The sequence below is a fragment of the Ursus maritimus genome, unplaced genomic scaffold, assembly GCF_017311325.1.
Source record: "Ursus maritimus isolate PB19 unplaced genomic scaffold, ASM1731132v1 scaffold_29, whole genome shotgun sequence".
NCBI classification, from domain to species: domain Eukaryota; kingdom Metazoa; phylum Chordata; class Mammalia; order Carnivora; family Ursidae; genus Ursus; species Ursus maritimus.
The window spans coordinates 29,774,057-29,793,456 of NW_024425452.1; the positions used below are offsets into that span (position 1 = coordinate 29,774,057).

A 19,400-nucleotide genomic window follows, 5' to 3' on the forward strand; every position below is an offset into this window, starting at 1 on the left:
CAAGGCTGTCACTCAGAATGGATGGAGAGACAAGGAGCTTCCAAGACCGGCAGAAACTGAAAGAATATGTGACCATCAAGCCAGCCCTGCAAGAAATATTAAGGGGGGGGGGATTCATAAAAGAAGAAAGACCCCAAGAGTAATATAGACCAGAAATTTACCGAGACAATCTATAGAAACAAGGACTTCACAGGCAATGTGAGGGTAAAATCATATCTTTCAATAATCACTCCCAACATGCATAGTGAAATGGCATAGGGTTGCAGATTGGATACAAAGACCGGACCCATCCATATGCTGTCTACAAGAGACTCATTTTGAATCATTTGAATCTAAAGATACATCCAGACTGAAAGTGAGGAGATGGAGAACTATTTTTCATGCCAAGGGACCTCAAAAGCAAGCTAGGGTAGCAATTCTTATATCAGACAAATTAGATTGTAAGCTAAAGACTGTAGTAAGAGATACAGAAGGACACTATATCATTCTTAAAGGATCTATCCAACAAGAAGATCTAACAATTGTAAATATCTATGCCCCCAACATGGGAGCAGCCAACTACATAAGCCAGTTGTTAACCAAAATAAAGAAACATATTGATAATAATATTTTAATAGTAGGAGACCTCAACACTCTACTCTCAGCAATAGACAGATCATCTAAGCAGAAGTCCAACAAAGAAAGAAGAACTTTGAATGAAACACTGGACCAGATGGACTTCATTAGATATATACAGAATATTCCACCCTAAAAGAACAGAATACTCATTCTTCTCGAATGCACATGGAACTTTCTCCAGAATAGACTATATACTAGGTCACAAATCAGGTCTCAACCAATACCAAAAGATTGAGATTATTCCCTGCATATTCTCAGACTACAATGCTTTGAAACTGGAACTCAATCACAAGAAAAATTTTGAAGGGGGGCGCCTGGGTGGCACAGCGGTTAAGCGTCTGCCTTCGGCTCAGGGCGTGATCCCGGCGTTGTGGGATAGAGCCCCACATCAGGCTCCTCCGCTGTGAGCCTGCTTCTTCCTCTCCCACTCCCCCTGCTTGTGTTCCCTCTCTCGCTGGCTGTCTCTATCCTGTCGAATAAATAAATAAATAATCTTTAAAAAAAAAAAAAGAAAAGAAAAATTTTGAAGGAATTCAAACACTTGGAAGCTAAAGACCATCCTGCTTAAGAAAGTTTGGGTAAACCAGGAAATCAAGGAAGAACTTAAACAATTCATGGAAACCAGTGAGAACGAAAACACGATGGTCAAAAACCTATGGGATACTGCAAAGGTGGTCCTAAGGGGGAAATACATAGCCATCCAAGCCTCACGCAAAAAAATAGAAAAATCCTAAATACACAAGCTAACTTTATACCTTAAAGAACTGGAGAAAGAACAACAAATAAACCCTAACCCAAGCAGGAGAAGAGAAATAATAAAGATTAGAGCAGAGATCAATGAAGTAGAAACCAGAAATATAGTAGAGCATATCAAGCAAACTAGAAGCTGATTCTTTGAAAGAATGAATAAGATTGATAAACCACTGGCCAGAATTCTCCAAAAGAAAAGAAAAAGGACGCAAATTAATAAAATTATGAATGAAAGGGGAGAGATCACAAATAACACCAAGGAAATAGAAACAATTATTAGAAATTATTATCAACAACTATATGCCAATAAATTAAGCAATCTGGAAGAAATGGATACCTTCCTGGAAACCTATAAACTACCAAGACTGAAACAGGAAGAAATTGACAATCTGAATAGACCAATAATAACCAGTAATGAAATTGAAGCAGTGATCAAAAACCTCCCAAAAAACAAGAGTCCAGGGCCTGATGGAATCCCAGGGGAATTTTACCAAACATTCAAAGAAGAAATAATACCTATTCTCCTGAAGCTGTTTCAAACAATAGAAACAGAAGGAAAGCTACCAAACTCATTCTATGAGGCCAGTATTACCATGATCCCAAAACCAGGCAAAGATCCCATCAAAAAGGAGGATTACAGACCAATATCCCTCATGAACATGGATGCCAAAATTATCAACAAGACCCTAGCCAATAGGATCCAACAGTACATTAAAAGGATTATCCATCATGACCAGGTGGGATTTATTCCTGGGATGTAAGGGTGGTTCAACCTTTGCAAATCAATCAATGTGATAGAACATATTAATAATAGAAGAGACAAGAAACATATGATCTTCTCAATTGATGCAGAAAAAGCATTTGACAAAATACAACATCCATTCCTGATTAAAACACTTCAGAGTGTAGGGATAGAAGGAACGTTCCTCAAATTCATAGAAACCATCTATGAAAAGCCCACAGCATATATCATTATCAATGGGGAAAAGCTGAGAGCTTTTCCCTTAAGATCAGGAACACGACAAGGATGCCCACCCTCGCCACTATTGTTCAACATAGTGCTAGAAGTACTAGCATCAGCAATCAGACATTAAAAAGAAATGAGGTATTCAAATTGGCAAAGAAGTCAAACTCTCTCTCTTCACAGATGACATGATGCTTTATGTGGAAAACCCAAAAGACTCCACCCCCAATTACTAGAACTCATACAGCAACTCAGTAATGCAGCAGGATACAAAATCAATGCACAGAAATCAGTTGCTTTTCTATACACTAATAATGTAATTGTAGAAAGAGAAATTAAGGAATCGATTCTACTTACAGTAACAACAAAAACCATAAGATACCTAGGAATAAACCTAACCAAAAAGGTAAAGGATCTATACTCTAGAAACTCAGAGAACACGTATGAAAGAAATTGAAGAAGACACAAAAAGATGGAAAAACATTCCATGCTCATGGATTGGAAGAATAAACATTGTTAAAATGTCTACCCTGCCCAGAGCAATCTACACTTTCAATGCCATCCCTATTAAAATACCACTGGCATCTTTCAAAGAGCTGCAACAAACAATCCTAAAATGTGAATGGAACCAAAACAGACCCTGAATTGCCAAGGGAATGCTGAAAAAGAAAAACAAAGCTGGGGGCATCATGTTGCCTGACTTCAAGCTATATTACAAAGCTGTGATCACCAAGACAGCACGGTATTGGCACAAAAACAGACACACAGACCAATGCAACAGAGTAGAGACTCCAGAAATGGACCCTCGACTCTATGGTCAACTAATCCTTGAAAAATCAGGGAAAAATATCCAATGGAAAAAAGACAGTCTCTTCAATAAAAGGTGCTGGGAAAATTGGACAGCTACATATAGAAGAATAAAACTTGACCATTCTCTTACACCATACACAAAGATAAACTCTAAATGGATGAAAGACCTCAATGTGAGACAGGAATCTATGTTCTCTAGAGGAGAACATAGGCAGTACCCTCTTCGACATCGGCCGCAGGAGCTTCTTTCAAGATACATCTCCAAAGGCAAGGGAAACAAAAGCAAAAATGAACTTTTGGGACTTCATCAAGATAAAAAGCTTCTACACAGGAAAGGAAACAGTCAACAAAACTAAGAGGCAACCCACGGGATGGGAAAAGATATCTGCAAATGAAACTACAGATAAAGGGCTCGTATCCAAGATCTATAAAGAACTTCTCAAACTCAACACCCAAAAAACAAATAATCAAGTCAAAAAATGGGCAGAAGACATGAACAGACACTTCTCCAAAGAAGACATACAAATGGCTAAGAGACACATGAAAAAATGTTCAACATCATTAGCCATCAGGGAAATACAAATCAAAACCTCATTGAGATACCACCTTACACTAGTTAGAATGGCAAAAATTAACAGAACAGAATGCTTCTTATTCCTCCAAATGTTGGAGAGGATGTGCAGAAAGGGGAACCTTCTTACACTGTTGGTGAGAATGAAAGCTGGTATAGCCACTTTGGAAAACAGTGTGGAGGTTCCTCAAAAAGTTAAAAATAGAGCTACCCTACGACCCATCAATTGCACTACTGGGTATTTACCCCAAAGATACAGATATAGTGAAAAGAAGGGGCACATGTACCCCAATGTTCATAGCAGCAATGTCCACAATAGCCAAACTGTGGAAAGAGCTGAGATGTCCTTCAACAAATGAATGGATAAGAAGATGTGGTACAGACTAACATAACATAATAAAAAATAATTATTTAAAAAAAAAGAAGATGTGGTACATATATACAACGGAATATTACTCAGCCATCAGAAAGGATGAAAACCCATCATTTGCATGGACATGGCTGGAACTGGAGGGGATTATGCTAAATTAAATAAGTCAAGCAGAGAAAGACAATTATCATATGGTTTCATTTATACGTGGAACATAAAGAATAGAATGGAGGACATTAGGAAAAGGAAGGGAAAAATGAAGGGGGAGAAATCAGAGGGGGAGACAAACCATGAGGGACTATAGACTCTGGGAAACAAACTGAGGGTTTCAGAGGGGAAGGTGTTGGGGGGACGGGTTAGCCTGGTGATGGATATTAAGGAGGGCACGTATTGCAAGGAGCACTGGGTGTTATACGCAAACAATGAATCATGAAACACTACACCAAAAACTAATGAAGTACTGTATGGTGAGTAACATAACATAATAAAAAAATGAATATCCTAATTAAATAAAGTTTAGAACAAAATTAATGGCACCTATTTTTCTGGTAATTGAGAGTTAATAATAAAAGATAGAAATTTCCTATACAAACATAATAATGATTCACTGTTGTAGGACTCAATACACTTAAATGTCTCCCCCAGTGGCTTCAAACTGTACAGATTAAAGATTTCTCTGAGCCTGCCCCTTCCATTCCCCACTATATACACTTTAATACTTCAGTAGAAATTCAGTTTAATTAGGCATTCTGTTAATACATGATATAAATGGAAAAAAACGGATATGAGTTTTTTTGTTCATCTGTTGTAGACTATCTCTTGAGTGTGGGTGCTTTATACATGTGGCAGAACCAGGTTCTGTGCCTTTTCACACATTGGTCTGGCCCCATTCTCCCCCAGCTTAATGGAACGATCAGTGTACTGTTTTGTTTCCTTCATTCCTTCAGTCTCTCCCATCCTTATTTCTGGAGGATAGAAAGTCTTCATATATAAGAATGTATCAAAATTATCCTTTGAGAGATTGATATTAGTAAAAGAATAGTCAGTTTATTTTATGGATGTTCCATTTAAATATTCTGGATACCTGGACATTCTTAGATGAGCTTTGGCCACAGAGAAACTGAACTTAGGTAGGAAGAAGCAAAGAAAAGGAAAAAGCTGACAGACAAGAGAGCTTCCAGGCCCTGCAAGAAGTAAAGCTGGCTCTAAGAAGTGACCTTGGGAGGACACATAAGAATTTTTTGCACTTTTCTGGACTCTCTGTGTATTTCTAAGTAGCTACATGTAAGATTAGGCCCCTTCTGGGAATGGGCTAAGTTGATAAGTTTTTTCAGCTACTGCCAGTATATATAATCAGCACAACTTCACCCATGTAATTCTATGGGTCATGATATTACTTGCCCACAACAGCTAATGAAAGGGAAAAAGTCAAGACTTCAACTTAGGGTCTGTCTGAATTCCAAGTCTGCATTATTTCCTCTCTATATCATGCTGGAAGTTTTATTTAGAAGGTAAAAGAAGGAGAGAAGCAGAGAAAATAAGGGCCAAAAACAGTGGGGTAAAACAAGTCAGAGCTAATTTGAGCTTCTCCCAAATGAGCAGATCTAGGTAGAGTTCAAAGTTAGAGCTGTTTGAGGGAGAGGGAAGCTTGGCAGAGTGGCAAAGATCAGAATGAAAACCTAGTACTCTAAGAGAGAGGAGATAATACAAAGTTGAAAAGACCTTAAAGGCAAACTTTCCTTTTGAATTTTCCCTGAAATTAGAGCTGTCCCTTAGTCCCCCTTCCAAGTCCAGGAGAAGCTATCCCAAGTAACTACCCTAATTCAGCCTAGCCTGCCCTAGGCCCCTCTCATCGCCCTCCTGGATTCTACCTAAGGAAAGGTTTCAGCCCAAATAGTTGTAATTTCTCTCAACAGCAGTGGTGATTTTATACAATGTGATTGAGGGAAGCCCTTCAGGATAGTAAAGAGCTCAGCTTATAAACTGGTTTATGATTTTAAAAAACAAATAAACTGGCTTATGATAATACAAATAACCCCTCATGCAAGACAGTGCTCCCAACAACACAGATCATTCTAGACTTTGAGACTGACTGTTCCAGAAAGCAAGTTTGATTTATCCTATTTCAATTATATTTACTTAGTGCCTTCCAATTTAAGAGGTTTACAGAATCTTGGCAATCAATAAGCAATAAAAAGTATCTACTGATATTAGTGAACATGACAAGGCAAACAAAGAAATGCGTACATAATCCAAAAAGAAGCTAGTCCTCAAAAGAGTTTTTTTTTTGGGGGGGGGTGCCCTTCTAGAAAAAAAGTTTAAATTCAGAAAAGGAGAAATTCAGTATTAACTAACAGACCTTCGGATACCCCATTGCAGAGGTTGTTCTCTCATCTTTAATTGGAACTTTCAAAGTCTGGACCATTTTCTTAGTATCAGTAATTTATTTAAAAATATTTATTAAATATCTGCATTGTGAGATTAACATATTGAGAGACTTGGCAAACAAAATAAGATAAAGAGAGGTAATGATGAATTGGAGTCAAGAGATACCTCAAAAATCACCATTAAAATAAAGCCACAGTAGTCAACTCTTGGCTAAGGGTAGTTTGTGAATGGTTTCTACACAGATGGTTATGAGACAGACTCATTTCTTCATGGATGGTAGTCCATTAAGCAGCCATCGGTTACAGATTTCCACCAATTATCAACCCTTTAATACTAATTGGCCAGGTCCTTGCCAAATATATATATGAATGGCACCATTTTGTCTTGAACTAGTGGATCCATGTGACATAAATATTCAAATGAATCCATTTATATAAGATGAGTAACTTTGTAGAAAAACGAAGAAAGAAAAAAATATAAATATATGTATAAAAATTGTATTCTTCCAAGGTGAAGATAAGTAAAAACAAAACATGATTTTTGATCACTTGAAGGAAAGAATTCTATCTTTTCCATCATAGTTTCTCATAGTTTCTGAAAACTACTGAAGTATACTTTGCACTTCATCTAATGTTTGTCTTTGATTAAATATAAAACTAAGAATAATGGCTTTTGTAATAAGAATCATAACCTTTGAAAAATTAAAGAAGTTAAAAATCAGCAGAGTTTTTGTTAGATAATATCGTCATAATCTGAACAGATATTTCTCCCTTTGACTCACCACATGCCAATGATTCTTACAAAATAAAGCATTACCTGCTAGCCTCTACTAGGCAATATTAAATTTTCTCAATAAAACCTAGCCTTGGAATTCATTAGTTCATTGTTGGTAACTGAAATTGCGTGAGCAGATGAGATCCCAGGGAGGTCGTGCAGAACAAGAGAAGACAAGAGTACGGCAAACTGGATCCAACTGAAATTTAAGTGGCGATTCAGCGAGAGGATACAGGTGTGTGCAGTTCAGAGCTGCTCAGCACCAAACACATTACCACTGCAGTCCTGACCCTCACCGGCTGCAGGGAGCGCCTTCTTGACACCCCCGAGCACACGCTCGGTGCCAAGGCAGGTGGGACCTCCTACACATCTTTCAAGCCCATCAGCATGGCTCCATCCCTTCTGCCCATTCTGTCCTGACCACCATCGTGGCTTGCCTGGACCCTCCAGGGAAGGAGTAAAGACACAATATGACTCTTCTCCCCGAGGGCAGCCCTCCCAGACTCCGGACCTCTGACCACTGGTTTTGAGGTTCCTGGTATCCTGTTCTTCCCTTTCCCAACATGTGTTTTCAACACCAGGATGCAAGCTTCATAGACAGGGATGATGGCTCTTTCCCTGAGTACATCCCCACAGCACATAGGCCCTGAATATAGCGAGTGTTGAGTGAATGAGTAAACACAGTGGATGCAAAAAAAAAAAAAATATGCTAGTTCAGGTGACATAAGCAAAATTGTTTCTCCTGTATCCGTTTCTTTGGAAAAGAAAAACTTTAAAAATCTCAAAGCCTCTTCCATTATTTAAAAAAAAAAAAAAAGTAAAGTAGCTTGCACCAGGGCTGAAATAAAGGGAGCTGGGGTTAGGAAGGAAGTGCCATCATGCTCAAAGCTGTGACCCTGACTGGAGGCCCTCAAAAGGGGACCCACTTCAGGCCTCTGTCCTTTGAGGTGCCTAAACCCATTTCCAGTGGCAGGGGTCCCTATGATACAGCACCACACTGAAGCCTCTGGCCAAGTCCCTGGGGTGCAGGAGATGCTGCTAATTGGCTTCTACCCACCTGATGAGCCCCTCACCCAATTTCTGGAGGCTGCCCAGCAGGAGTTTAACCTTCCAGTCAGGTACCTGCAGAAATCTGCACCCCTGGGCACAGGGGATGGTCTCTACCATTTCTGGGACCAGATCCTGGCTGGGGCACCCTGAGGCCTTCTTCGTGCTCAAGGCTGACGTCTGTTCCGACTTCCCTTTGAGGGCTGTGTTGAATGCTAACAGACACCAGCCTCACCCTTTCTTACTCCCTGGCACCACAGCTACTGGGACACAATCCCTCCACTACGGCCACAATGTGGAGAATCCACAGATATACGAGGTACAAGGTCCCACACTATGTGGAGAGACCCAGCATGTTTGTTAGTGGCTTCGTCAACTGCGGCATCTACCTCTTTTCCCTGGGAGCCCTGCGACGCCTTGGGGATGTCTTCCCACGTAACCAGCAGGATGGAGGAGTCATCCGCCAGCAACTGGGGGACTTCTTCAGGCCTGTGGCCAAGGGCAGGCGCCATCCACCTGGAACAGGATGTGTTCTTGGCCCTGGCCAGGCAGGGCCAGATTTAGCCACCCCACACTGATGGTATCTGGAGCCAGATCAAGTCTGCAGGCTCAGCCGTCTATGCCTCCTGACTCTGCCTGGGCCAGTACTACCTCATCTCCCAGAAGGACCGGCCAAGCACACCCGAGGGGGTCCACAAATCTGAGGAAATGTTTACATCCACCCAACAGCTAAGGCGGCCCCCTCAGCTGTGCTGGGCCCCAGTGTCTCCACTAGGGAGGTGGTGACCGTGGGCAAGGGTGTGCAGCTCCAAGAGAGCACTGTTCTCCACGGAGCCATGCTGCAGGAGCACACATGTGTTTTTCACACCACTGTGGGCTGAGAGAGCACTGTGGGGTGCTGGGCCGGTGTGGAGGGTACCCCCAAGGACCCCAATCACAACAACCCCCAAGCACACATGGACAGTGAGAGCCTCTTCAAGGATGGGAAGCTGCTGCCTGCCATCACCATGCTAGGCTGCTGTGTCCTGATCCCTGCTGAGGTGCTCATCCTGACCTCAAGTGTTTTGCCATACAAGGAGCTGAGCTGCAACTTCACCAACCAGATCATCCTTTGAGGGGGACTGCCTGAAGGTACCCCCTAACTCCTACCAGCTCCCCTCGAGGCTACTGCCTGCATGACCAGCCTCTGTCCAAAAGGACCAGAGCAAGCCAGGCAGGATCTTCACATGTCAGCAGCAATGCGGGTGGCCAGGTGATTCCTGGCCTCCCTCTCCACTCCCTAATAAACTCCAGTGAACCTTGGGGGGGAAATGTGGTCATTCTGACCTCTTATGGTAGGATTTAAAATAAAGCAATGAGTTAGAAACATCTATATAAGAATTTTCTACAATGCAGCTCAGTGCTTTGGATTAAAGCAAAAGTACAGCCATTCTCTATTCTTTTTTTTTTTTTTTCTCTTTAAATACAAACCTTGTGCTTCTGCAGTACACTTTCCCCCTTTCCCAGAATGGATGCTTTCTGCTTTTCATCCACTACTAATCAATCCTCAAACAGACTAAATCCAATGATTAAAACACTATTGGGTGGGGGTAGAGGACTAATCCAGGAAACAAAGGTTTAATAATGTGCTATTTTCACAAAGAAGTTCTAAGTCTTCCTCATGTATAAGGCAAGGGTCTCTTCTATTCATCCTACTTGGGAACAAACAGAAAATGACTCTAACCATTTTAGGGTTTTTTTTTTTTTCTCTCTCTCTCTCTTTCTTTCTCTTCTTCTCTGGAGAGAACCTTCCACTCATTTCCAGGTACACATTAGTTTACACACTGACAAAGCAAAAAGAACAGTCTTGAACCCCCAATAAAACAAAGTTCTGCTCTTGTCACTTTCTTGTACCATGTGATTTTTCTTTAACCTATACAACATGCATCCATAAGTAAGACTTGCTATCTTCGTTTGTACAACCCACATGAAGTCTGTCCTGTGTAAGACAGCGTATAAGGATATGAAAGTGAGTAGGAAAGAAGGCATCAGTTCCATGCAGGGGACAGACAGAGGATAAATGAATGGACTGAAAGTCCTCTACAATCTCCCTCCAGCTCTGTGCGGCTGGTTTCAGAGCACACGGTGAAGGGGTACCAGGCAAGCACTGGGCCCAGAGCCTCTGACTCTAACTAATACAAGGAAAGAAGGTAAGAAGTTCCTTAGCCCAGCTACACTGAGTGACTCACAAACTACTTATGATCCTTTTGGACTTATCTTCCAGGATCCAATAAGAGATGGTTCAGAAGGTAAGAAGTTTCTCTAGGAATAGGGCACTGATAATAGCTCAGCAAACACGAGTCAGTTAACAAACTGATCCCCATGAACAGCAGTTTGAAAATTTCAGCAATTATGGCAAATGTCAAATGATGGAACTTCCCCCTCAGGAATGATTTAAAGCACTATGTCTTAAAACTTCAGGAACGCCAAGATTGCTCTCCACAATGTCACCATGCTCTGCTTTCTACCAGCATAAGCATCGCAGTGTTTATAATCCACATCAAGGAGGAAAAACCAGGTCTTATTTCCACTTTATTAAAATATGCTGATGCTTCCTATGCGAAGTGATTAAGATGTTGTTAAAGCCCCCACACATACCATGATAAATATCTCCAACACATTTTATGATCCCCAAATCCAAGTGTGAATAGCTTCCACAACATATAATTTCTTCCTTTGAAGGGAGTAAATTATAACTGAACAATTTAAGTGACTTAAATCCTTAATGGTTCTGTAAAAAGAAGACCGGAGTATTATATAAAATATTACAAATAAATTCTGCCACCAAATAATCTCTACCCCTACATTACATCATATCATTGTTTGGTAACATTAACCATGAACTTATATATATCTTCAGTATCTACAGAAATCAACAAAGCTGTGACAAGAACGTGTTGCTTGCCCTTATTACCAAATCATTCATTTCAAGACAGTGAGTTGGCTATCTTGTTTAGAGAGAGCATTCTCATAAGCAAAAATTCTCTGCATGATTCATTGAATAAGGCAATGGTCACTTTAATCCTATTTCTGATGAATTTTCATGTCAATGGGTTAAGATTTTAACAGTTGCTACCGTAGGGGCATCTACCACGTGCCATGTGCCTCAGGAAGTTTCAAAGGTTCATTCATGAGTATAGGAATATTTGTGAGAGCTTATTAGAAATGAAAATGCCTAGGCCTCCGTCCCAAGAATCTAACTCGGTAGGCTGGGATAGGCCAGGAAGTATCCTGAAAGTCCCTAGACAATTCTAATGCAGCACACATTCAGAAATCCTGACAATTATGATTTAAAAATGGTGTAAATGGTTTTAAAAGCAGCAGGGTATAAAAATAAAGTAAAAATAAAATGAAATAAAATAAAATAAAATAATCAAATAAAAGCAACCGGGGGGGATGTTTCCATTCTTAGGCAGACAGAGGTCGAACAAAGGATTGATAGGAACAGTTTATTAGGAGACTTGGTGGTTTAAATCTTGGTTCCCTAATCTTGCTTCCTTTGATCTGCAGGCAGGGACTCAAACCCAAGGATTCAGACTTCGGAAAAAATTCAGTTTTCTGAAGAAACTCGTGGGAAATCACTGACTTTTCTGTTCTTAACAATGGGTGAACCTGACATGAATCTCTTCTGTCTGCAGAGAGGAGCTAAGCAGGAAGACAGGCAGCCACTGATAGCATTTGATACTTTTCACTCCATGGGTCAATGACCACAACTGCTGCAACTGCATTTTCAGAGATGGAAAAGGTGAGTGAGAAGGTAATTCCAGAAACACTTGGCTCACCTTGCATTATTGACCCGGAGACTGGGGGCTCCGGAACAAAGGGCAGTAGACCTGGCAGCCTCCACAGAAGCAGAATGGCAATGGTCTGAACTGCAGTCCAAGGAGGGTCTGAGGCTCTGCAGCCGATCTGGAACAAGCAAAAACTGCCTAGAGTCAGAGCCAAAGTTCTGGCCTTCTAACTAATCAAAACTAAATATCGAATCACAAATGGGGACCAACCTTGTGATCTGTGCATGGGGACAATCTTATTTGCTCCCAGCATCCTCCCTACTCAGTCTTTGGGGTACAGGGAGGAGGTAGAGGGTGTCTCTATTTAAATCGTCTTATTTAAGGCATTCTGTACCTCATTAATAAAACTGCAGCAAGATCCTCCACTGTCATCAATAATACTATTAGGGCTCACCAATGTGTTTGGTAAGGGCATTTGAGAAATAAAACCAGCAACCGATTTTTTGAAGCCACTAGAGTGAAAAATAAATAACACAAAATAGAAAACACTTACCAAAGACTCGCAAACCTACTTACGTACTAGTAATCTTGTTTGCAAGGTTACATGCTTTACAAACTTGGCCTCTGTTTTATTAAAATCACTCTTTCTTGCACTTCTGCAGTAAAATGTGCATCAGTGACCCACACTGTCCTCATTGAGCTGTTGTAGTTCAGCACCTTCTTCAACCACACCCACAGCAAAACCCAGCACCACCATCTTTCTTACTGAAGTGGGAGGCCTGCCACCCCTTCCAACCCTTCATTCTGTTCAGTACCATACTGACTTTTAATGCAAGCAGAAAAGCATCCCGAGGGGCTAACAGATGGAGGAGAGCTCTTTTCATTCCTATGGAGCTCCTAGTCTCCCCAGCATGCCACCAAGTATGGCAGTGCTGCAGACCTCGCCCTTTAGATTTATAATTTAACTAACAGAGTGCTAGTAAAAAAGAAAAAAAAAAAAAAAACAGAAAGCACTCAACTGGGATTCATAGGCTTTTAAGCACTGACACTGTTACACTCCCTGGCAAGTTTAATGTTCCAAATCCATCTATTCGGTGTCAGTCCAGCCCTCCGACGGGAGAAAGCACAAACGGGAAAAAGGGAAAATACAGAGATACTTCTCTTTGAAGTGAACTTCAGTGGCGGTCCACATATTTAACAGCTGTGGGATTATGCCATGTTTCAAATGCCTTGGTGGCACTGGGTTTACAATGATGGGGGTGGGGATGCATAGTCCCTGTCTTTGTGTGACAAACACACACCAAGCAAATAAATACATTGTTGTGAATCGTGATAAGTCCTCTGATGATAAAAAGGAAATAATGTTATAAGTAATAAGAGCAACCTGCTCAGATTGGGTGAAGAATGGCCTCTCTGTGGAGGGGACAGGAGCTGCGGCGGGTAAACTGGAAAAGAGCCATCACTAAGGGCTTATAGGACTTTGGATTTCATCTGAGCCACAATGGGAGCCATTGAAGGATTTTAGCAAGAAGAATGACATATCCTGAGCTCCATTTTTCTTTAAGATTTATTTATTCATTTTAGATAGAGAGTGTATGTGCACTCAGAGGGGAGGGGCAGAGGAGGAGGGAGAGAGCCTCATCAGATTCTGTGCTCAGTGCAGAGCCCAACTCAGTGCTGGATCTCACCACCCTGAGATCAGGACCTGAGCCTAAACCAACAGTCGAGCACTCAACCAACTGCACCACCCAGGCGCTTCTGAGCTCCATTTTTTAAAGTCCATACGGCTGACCGTATGGAGGAATCAAGAATATAAGCAAGTACAGAAACACAGTAGGCAGATAAATATGACAAATAAGGTGATATGACAGAAATGGAAAGACAGAGAGAAAGAGATAGGTAAATAGAGAAATGTAATTAAAAATGAAATCTTCTCCCAACCCAGGAAAATCTCTCCATGAAGACAGGAAAGAAAGAAAACACTTCTGTTACTGAATAAGCATTAAGCCAGACTGTGCTGCACACCACAGGCAACCTGCTAAGAGAGGGCAGATGGAACGCAACCTCACCCTTTTAGGGAGCTGAGCAGACATAACCTATTCCATACGTGTTCTCAACATTAGCAGTGACTAGTTCTCAAGTAAGAAGCCTCAACAGCACCATTTGTCACACACAGTTCATCCTACATTCACCTGGTAACCAGGGTGGCCATACATGGTTGCTAATTGGCTTTATCCACAGGAAAAAGAAACTTCTCATATCGTCAGGAAGGAGAGAGCTTTGCAACTTGCAGTGAGGCACTGCCAAGTTAGACTCCTACTCTCCCCCAGACACTGGGAGACAGGGGCACTAGCTCCTTTGATTTTTACATTTCAAAGACATGGTTCCCAAATCTTTGAGAAAGACATTCCTGGGTCATAAATCTGTGAAGAGACTATCTGTTAAAAAGACGTACATACGTTTCAAAGAGACAGAAATAATTTACAAGTTTTCTAAAATAAATGCTCTAAGGGGGGGGGAGGTGGTCAGTCTCTTCCCTTATTTTCAACAAAGGCAATTAAACTTCTTATTTTTAACAAGTGATAGACAGATTTGAGATTAATGTATATTGGATTCGACGTGCGGATTGCAGAGGGAGGAGAAACTAAGATGATGACCAGAAGTTTGAGGGATTATGTCAGGTACACTAAAAGGAAAAGACTCTGCGTTCTAAAACACATAAAATGCACATCTGCAGTTTGAAGTGGCTGTCCCACGTGAGTGTGATGAACAGGAGAAGTAGACGCAGCATCTCCAGGAGACTAATTTCAAAGTCGTCCTCCAAAAACATTCAACACCAAAGAGTCAAAGTGCTCAGATCAGCAATTATGCAGGCAGCCAGCCCCCCAAAAGAGCAGCCACGTATCTGTAGAGTGATTTGGGCACATCCTCGGGACCATCACTAAAGCAGGCAAAGGACCTGTTCCAGTTATTAAGTGATTTTCTCTCAGCAACAAACTCACTCCTCTGTCTTCTGCTTCGACAGAGGCCCAACGCTACTCAGTAGGCTCCAATGCTCCTTTAGCCTGTCCCTGAGTGCTGTGAGTTCTGACTTGATCGAAGCCTTTGGGTGGTGGGAGCAGTTTAGGATAATGTGCTGCTTAATAAGAGACACTTTTGCCTTTTCGTAAGCTCAGCCTCAGCTCTAATGACAGCTATTATAATAGTAGTCATATTGGTTAACGTTTAGTGACTGCTTACTATGCTGTACACACTAAATAGTTTAGCTCAGCTCATTTAATCCCTTTTACAGGGCAATGAGGCAAAAACCCATTTTGTAGATGAGGAAAGGGAAGCATCGAGAGGTTAAATAGTTAGTATGCAGCTAGGATTTAAAGTCAAGTCTACTGCGGACAGACTTTGAGGTTGTTTACGTTCCTGGCCTCACCAGACAGGTTGATTTCCTCCTGCCTAAGGATTTCTATAGATCCTGCTCCCCGTGTGCTCGGTGGAGTTAGGGCCTCAGTGTTTTCCTGTCTCTCCTGTGAGACTGAAACCTGTATGGATAGAAAGTATGTCTTGTTCACTATGGTCTCCCCAAAGACTAGTACTATACCTGGTACATAGCAGACATTCAGTTAATATTTTATAAATGAATTAATTATACATTTTTAAATGTTGCCTCCATAGTTACTTATCTCAGCATTTTAAGTATTTTATTATTCCCATATAACCATGGCTAATTCAAACTTCAAAAGAATTAACTTAGGACTATGTGATCAGACTGTAGGAGAAATGAACTACAGAAAGCTAAACAAGGTTTTAAAATTATGTTTAAGATTATCATCTGGTATGTTTCATCTAGAGAAATTTCATACTTTTGGCATTCTCCCAGATGTCTTCCCAGTGAAGACAGTGTTAAGAGTACATTATGACCACTGTTTAAAATGCAGAATGTGTGAGATATGGAGAGGCCACCTTCCAAACTCCTCAGAGTTGGATAGTGACAGATGACAGCGCGTGTGATGGCCACAGACTAGAGTTTGGGGGCTGACTTGTTTGGTTGAAATCCTGACTCTCTTCCGCCTACTGACGGGGTGACCTCACTTACTAAGCCCTTCTGTGCCTCAGTTTCACCAGCTCTACATAATAGTATCTATCCCATATGATTGTTGATAAAGTGAGTTAATATACATAGAGCCATTAGAACACAGTGTCTGGCACATAACCAATGCTTATTATTATTTTTACCTAGAAGAGGTAACAAAATAGCTCATTAATTTGACTAATGTAACAGTTGTGTGACCTCAGGATGGTTCCTTAGACTCAATCTGAGGGTTTCAGAGGGGAGGTGGGTGGGGGGATGGGCTAGCCAGGTGATGGCTATTAAGGAGGGCACATACAGCATGGAACACTGGGTGTTATATGCGAACAATGAATCATGGAACACTACATCAAAAACTAATGATGTACTCTATGGCCACTAACATATCATAATAAATTCAAAAAAAAAAAAAAAAGCTCTCTGAGCCTGCTGTTACATCTGTAAAATGTATATGATAATCCTTACCTTGAAGCAAAATCGGGAGTCCCAGAAACAAAGTTATAAACAACAATACTAACTTTTAGGAGGTGCTAAATAAGCAGCTGTTACTAGCAAAGATGAACTTTTCAGCTAGCTGAGAAGAACGTGTGGAAGCTCGGAAGTCAGATTCGGTGACTAGACACAGGTATAGCCGGGGCTGAAGCTCAGGGGAAGATGTGAATAGGCAGGGCAGTCAGCACACAGTGGAATGAAAGCTACAAGGGATGTGTGAATGAGAAGGCAGAAACCTCCAACCTACCCCTCCCTAACCGCTCCCTCCCAAAGCACTAACAGTGAACAATAGCTAAGGAAGAGAATCCTGCAAAGCGGATTGACAAGAAAAGATAAGAGGAAAACGAAGGACATGTGGTGGTAACTGAAGGGGAAAGAAGAGAGGGGTTGAAGAGAAAGGAGTTATCCTGGTCAAGGTGGCCAACACCAGAGAAGTTAGGGAGAATAAGCCCTGGTGAGCATCCACTGAGCTTTGCAGTGACATTAGAGAGAACAGCTACCAGTCAGGGCTGGCTACATAATTTGCAGGGCTCAGTGCAAAATGAATATGGAAGCAGACCAGGGCAGTGAAGTCCATCTCCTTTCCATGCCCCAACACATGTTGGACCAGGGACCCCCAAGGAAATGCATTCTCCATGCACGGATGAGCTATGTACCTAGATGCCCCTACCATGTCACCCCATCCTCACCCCAACTCATCAGCGGTGCTGCCTGCAGGGGGAGAACAGCTGCCACCTTACCCCCACTCCTCCCTGTGCTCATGGCCAAGTGACCACTAGGGGTGGAGGGCAACAGATGAAGCCCCTCCCCTCCCCCACAACCAATCTGATTGCCCCCTGGGGCAGAGTGACAGTTGTCCCTGTGCAGGGTGGTGGAGCCAGCTGATGACAATATCTCCCAGGGAGACAGAAAGACTGGGAGTCAAGCTCACACAAGCGGTGAAGCTCCAAGCCCCCAAAGGATAATCAATTGTCCCAAGCATGATCCACTAGCTCATCAGACTTACAAAGCACCCATTCAAAGGTAAAAGTATTAAGAATTTCAGCCAACACAGATCATCATACCCCAAGTGCTGGGCAGCATCGTACCTGCTCTGGTGTCACACCCAGCAGGCCTGGTAGCTGTCAAAATACAAAGTAGTCATTGAAGAGGGAGTAGGAAGTACAAATATAGTATAGTCGACTGGTTGAAAGAAAGTGTGCTAGGAAGAAGACATCAGATACAGCAGTAGGCAGAAGTAGGGTAAAAAGAAATTTTTAAAACAAGGAGGCAGGACGGGAAGGGATCCAGAGCCCGGGTCAGGGATTGGCTTCAGTTACAAAGTCAGGGGTCATCAGTGTCTAAGTGGAAATAGAGAGGGCCTTGAGAGATGAGAGAGAGGGAAACAGGAACGGAGCCAACAACATTCATATCTGACGAGAACACTCAAATATGGCCAAACACTGAAGTACTGACAGTTGAAAAGTAGTATTAAAGAAAAATACCAATGGAGAAGGTGGTCCTCGACATGACTATCCAACATACTGACTTGGACCAAAGTCCCACAGGGATTTAACCTGATTTAATTTGTCAATTAAGAACATTATGACCACGGTAGATTTTATTTCTGTTGATATTGCTTTCCTCGACCTTCTATTCACAAAGCAGTTTCAATCTTTTCCCAGTAAATTTCTCTGCAACTAACAGTACCGCCTGCCAACTTTTGAGCTGCAGTTTTTATTTTAATGGGGCAGACATATTTCTGTGCCCTAACCTTAAGTTGAACACTGTTTACTGCTTTTTTTAGAGGCAGAAAATTATAGTGGAGACACAGGGAAATCAAATGTCAGCTTCTAAATGATCACAAGTTTCCTTTAAAGGTTACCGCTTGTCTTAATAGAGTAACTGGAGATTCTAATATAATAGGCCAATCCCTAAATTCCTTTGTTCTGCTCCAATAAACATAAAAATCTGACAGCGACAGCTCGCTTCTGACACTCTGCATGCAAACACAGGAAATTCTTATTGATGCTACTGCTTCAGAATCCTGAGAAGAAAGAATACGTCAGTCCTTCTCATACTTCTCTTGGTGAGAACATCTTTCCCTCTGTCTCTCTCTCTTTCTGCCTCTCCCTCTTCCCTCTTTCTCTCTCCTGCACTGTCCCTTTGTCTTTGCTTTCTCCTTTCTTGTTTTCTGTTTTCCTTACTCTTTCTCTGACACTCTGAAGGTTCTGTGCACTTTAGCAAACCCCAAATTTATCACTATTTTGAGTTGTTCCTTAGTTTGTCCTCTCAGATTGCTTAAATTTAAAAAATAAAATTTTTCAAAATGAATAGAAACAAAGGTAATTATTTGTATAAGCGAGTAATTACGTAGTAGTGATAACAAGGTATTTGTAAAAGCTAGTTTCTTTACCTCAAACAGTGAAAACATAACAGGTTTTTGACAATTTTTTTCCTTTTACAGTTTAGACCCCCTTTCCTTCAAAATGCATGCTATATTAGTATGTCAAGGTTTTAGATAATTTTTTGAATCCTCAATATTTTGAAAACCTCACAATGGATAACCCCCAGAATCTCTGAGAAAGTGGAGTTGCTCTTCATTTCCAGTCCTGAGGCAGGCAGCTACAGCCTAAACATACAAACAAAATCCATTCAGAGTCCCTCTCTTCTTCCTATAATTTTGTTAACTTTTTAGAGGCAAAAAAAGGTAAACAATCTGTTGACATTAGAACTTTCACTCCTGAAAAATTCTCATATATATATATATATATATATATTCA

At 41.4% G+C, this 19,400-nt stretch overlaps 1 long non-coding RNA gene and 1 pseudogene across 1 annotated transcript in view; one reads left to right on the plus strand and one right to left on the minus strand.

Annotated features, from left to right (window-relative positions):
• The window catches only part of LOC103657409, a 260,401-nt gene that overhangs the window by 93,638 nt on the left and 147,363 nt on the right, over positions 1–19,400 (minus strand). The window lies entirely within an intron of this gene.
• On the plus strand, positions 6,975–10,761 carry LOC103657408 (annotated as a pseudogene).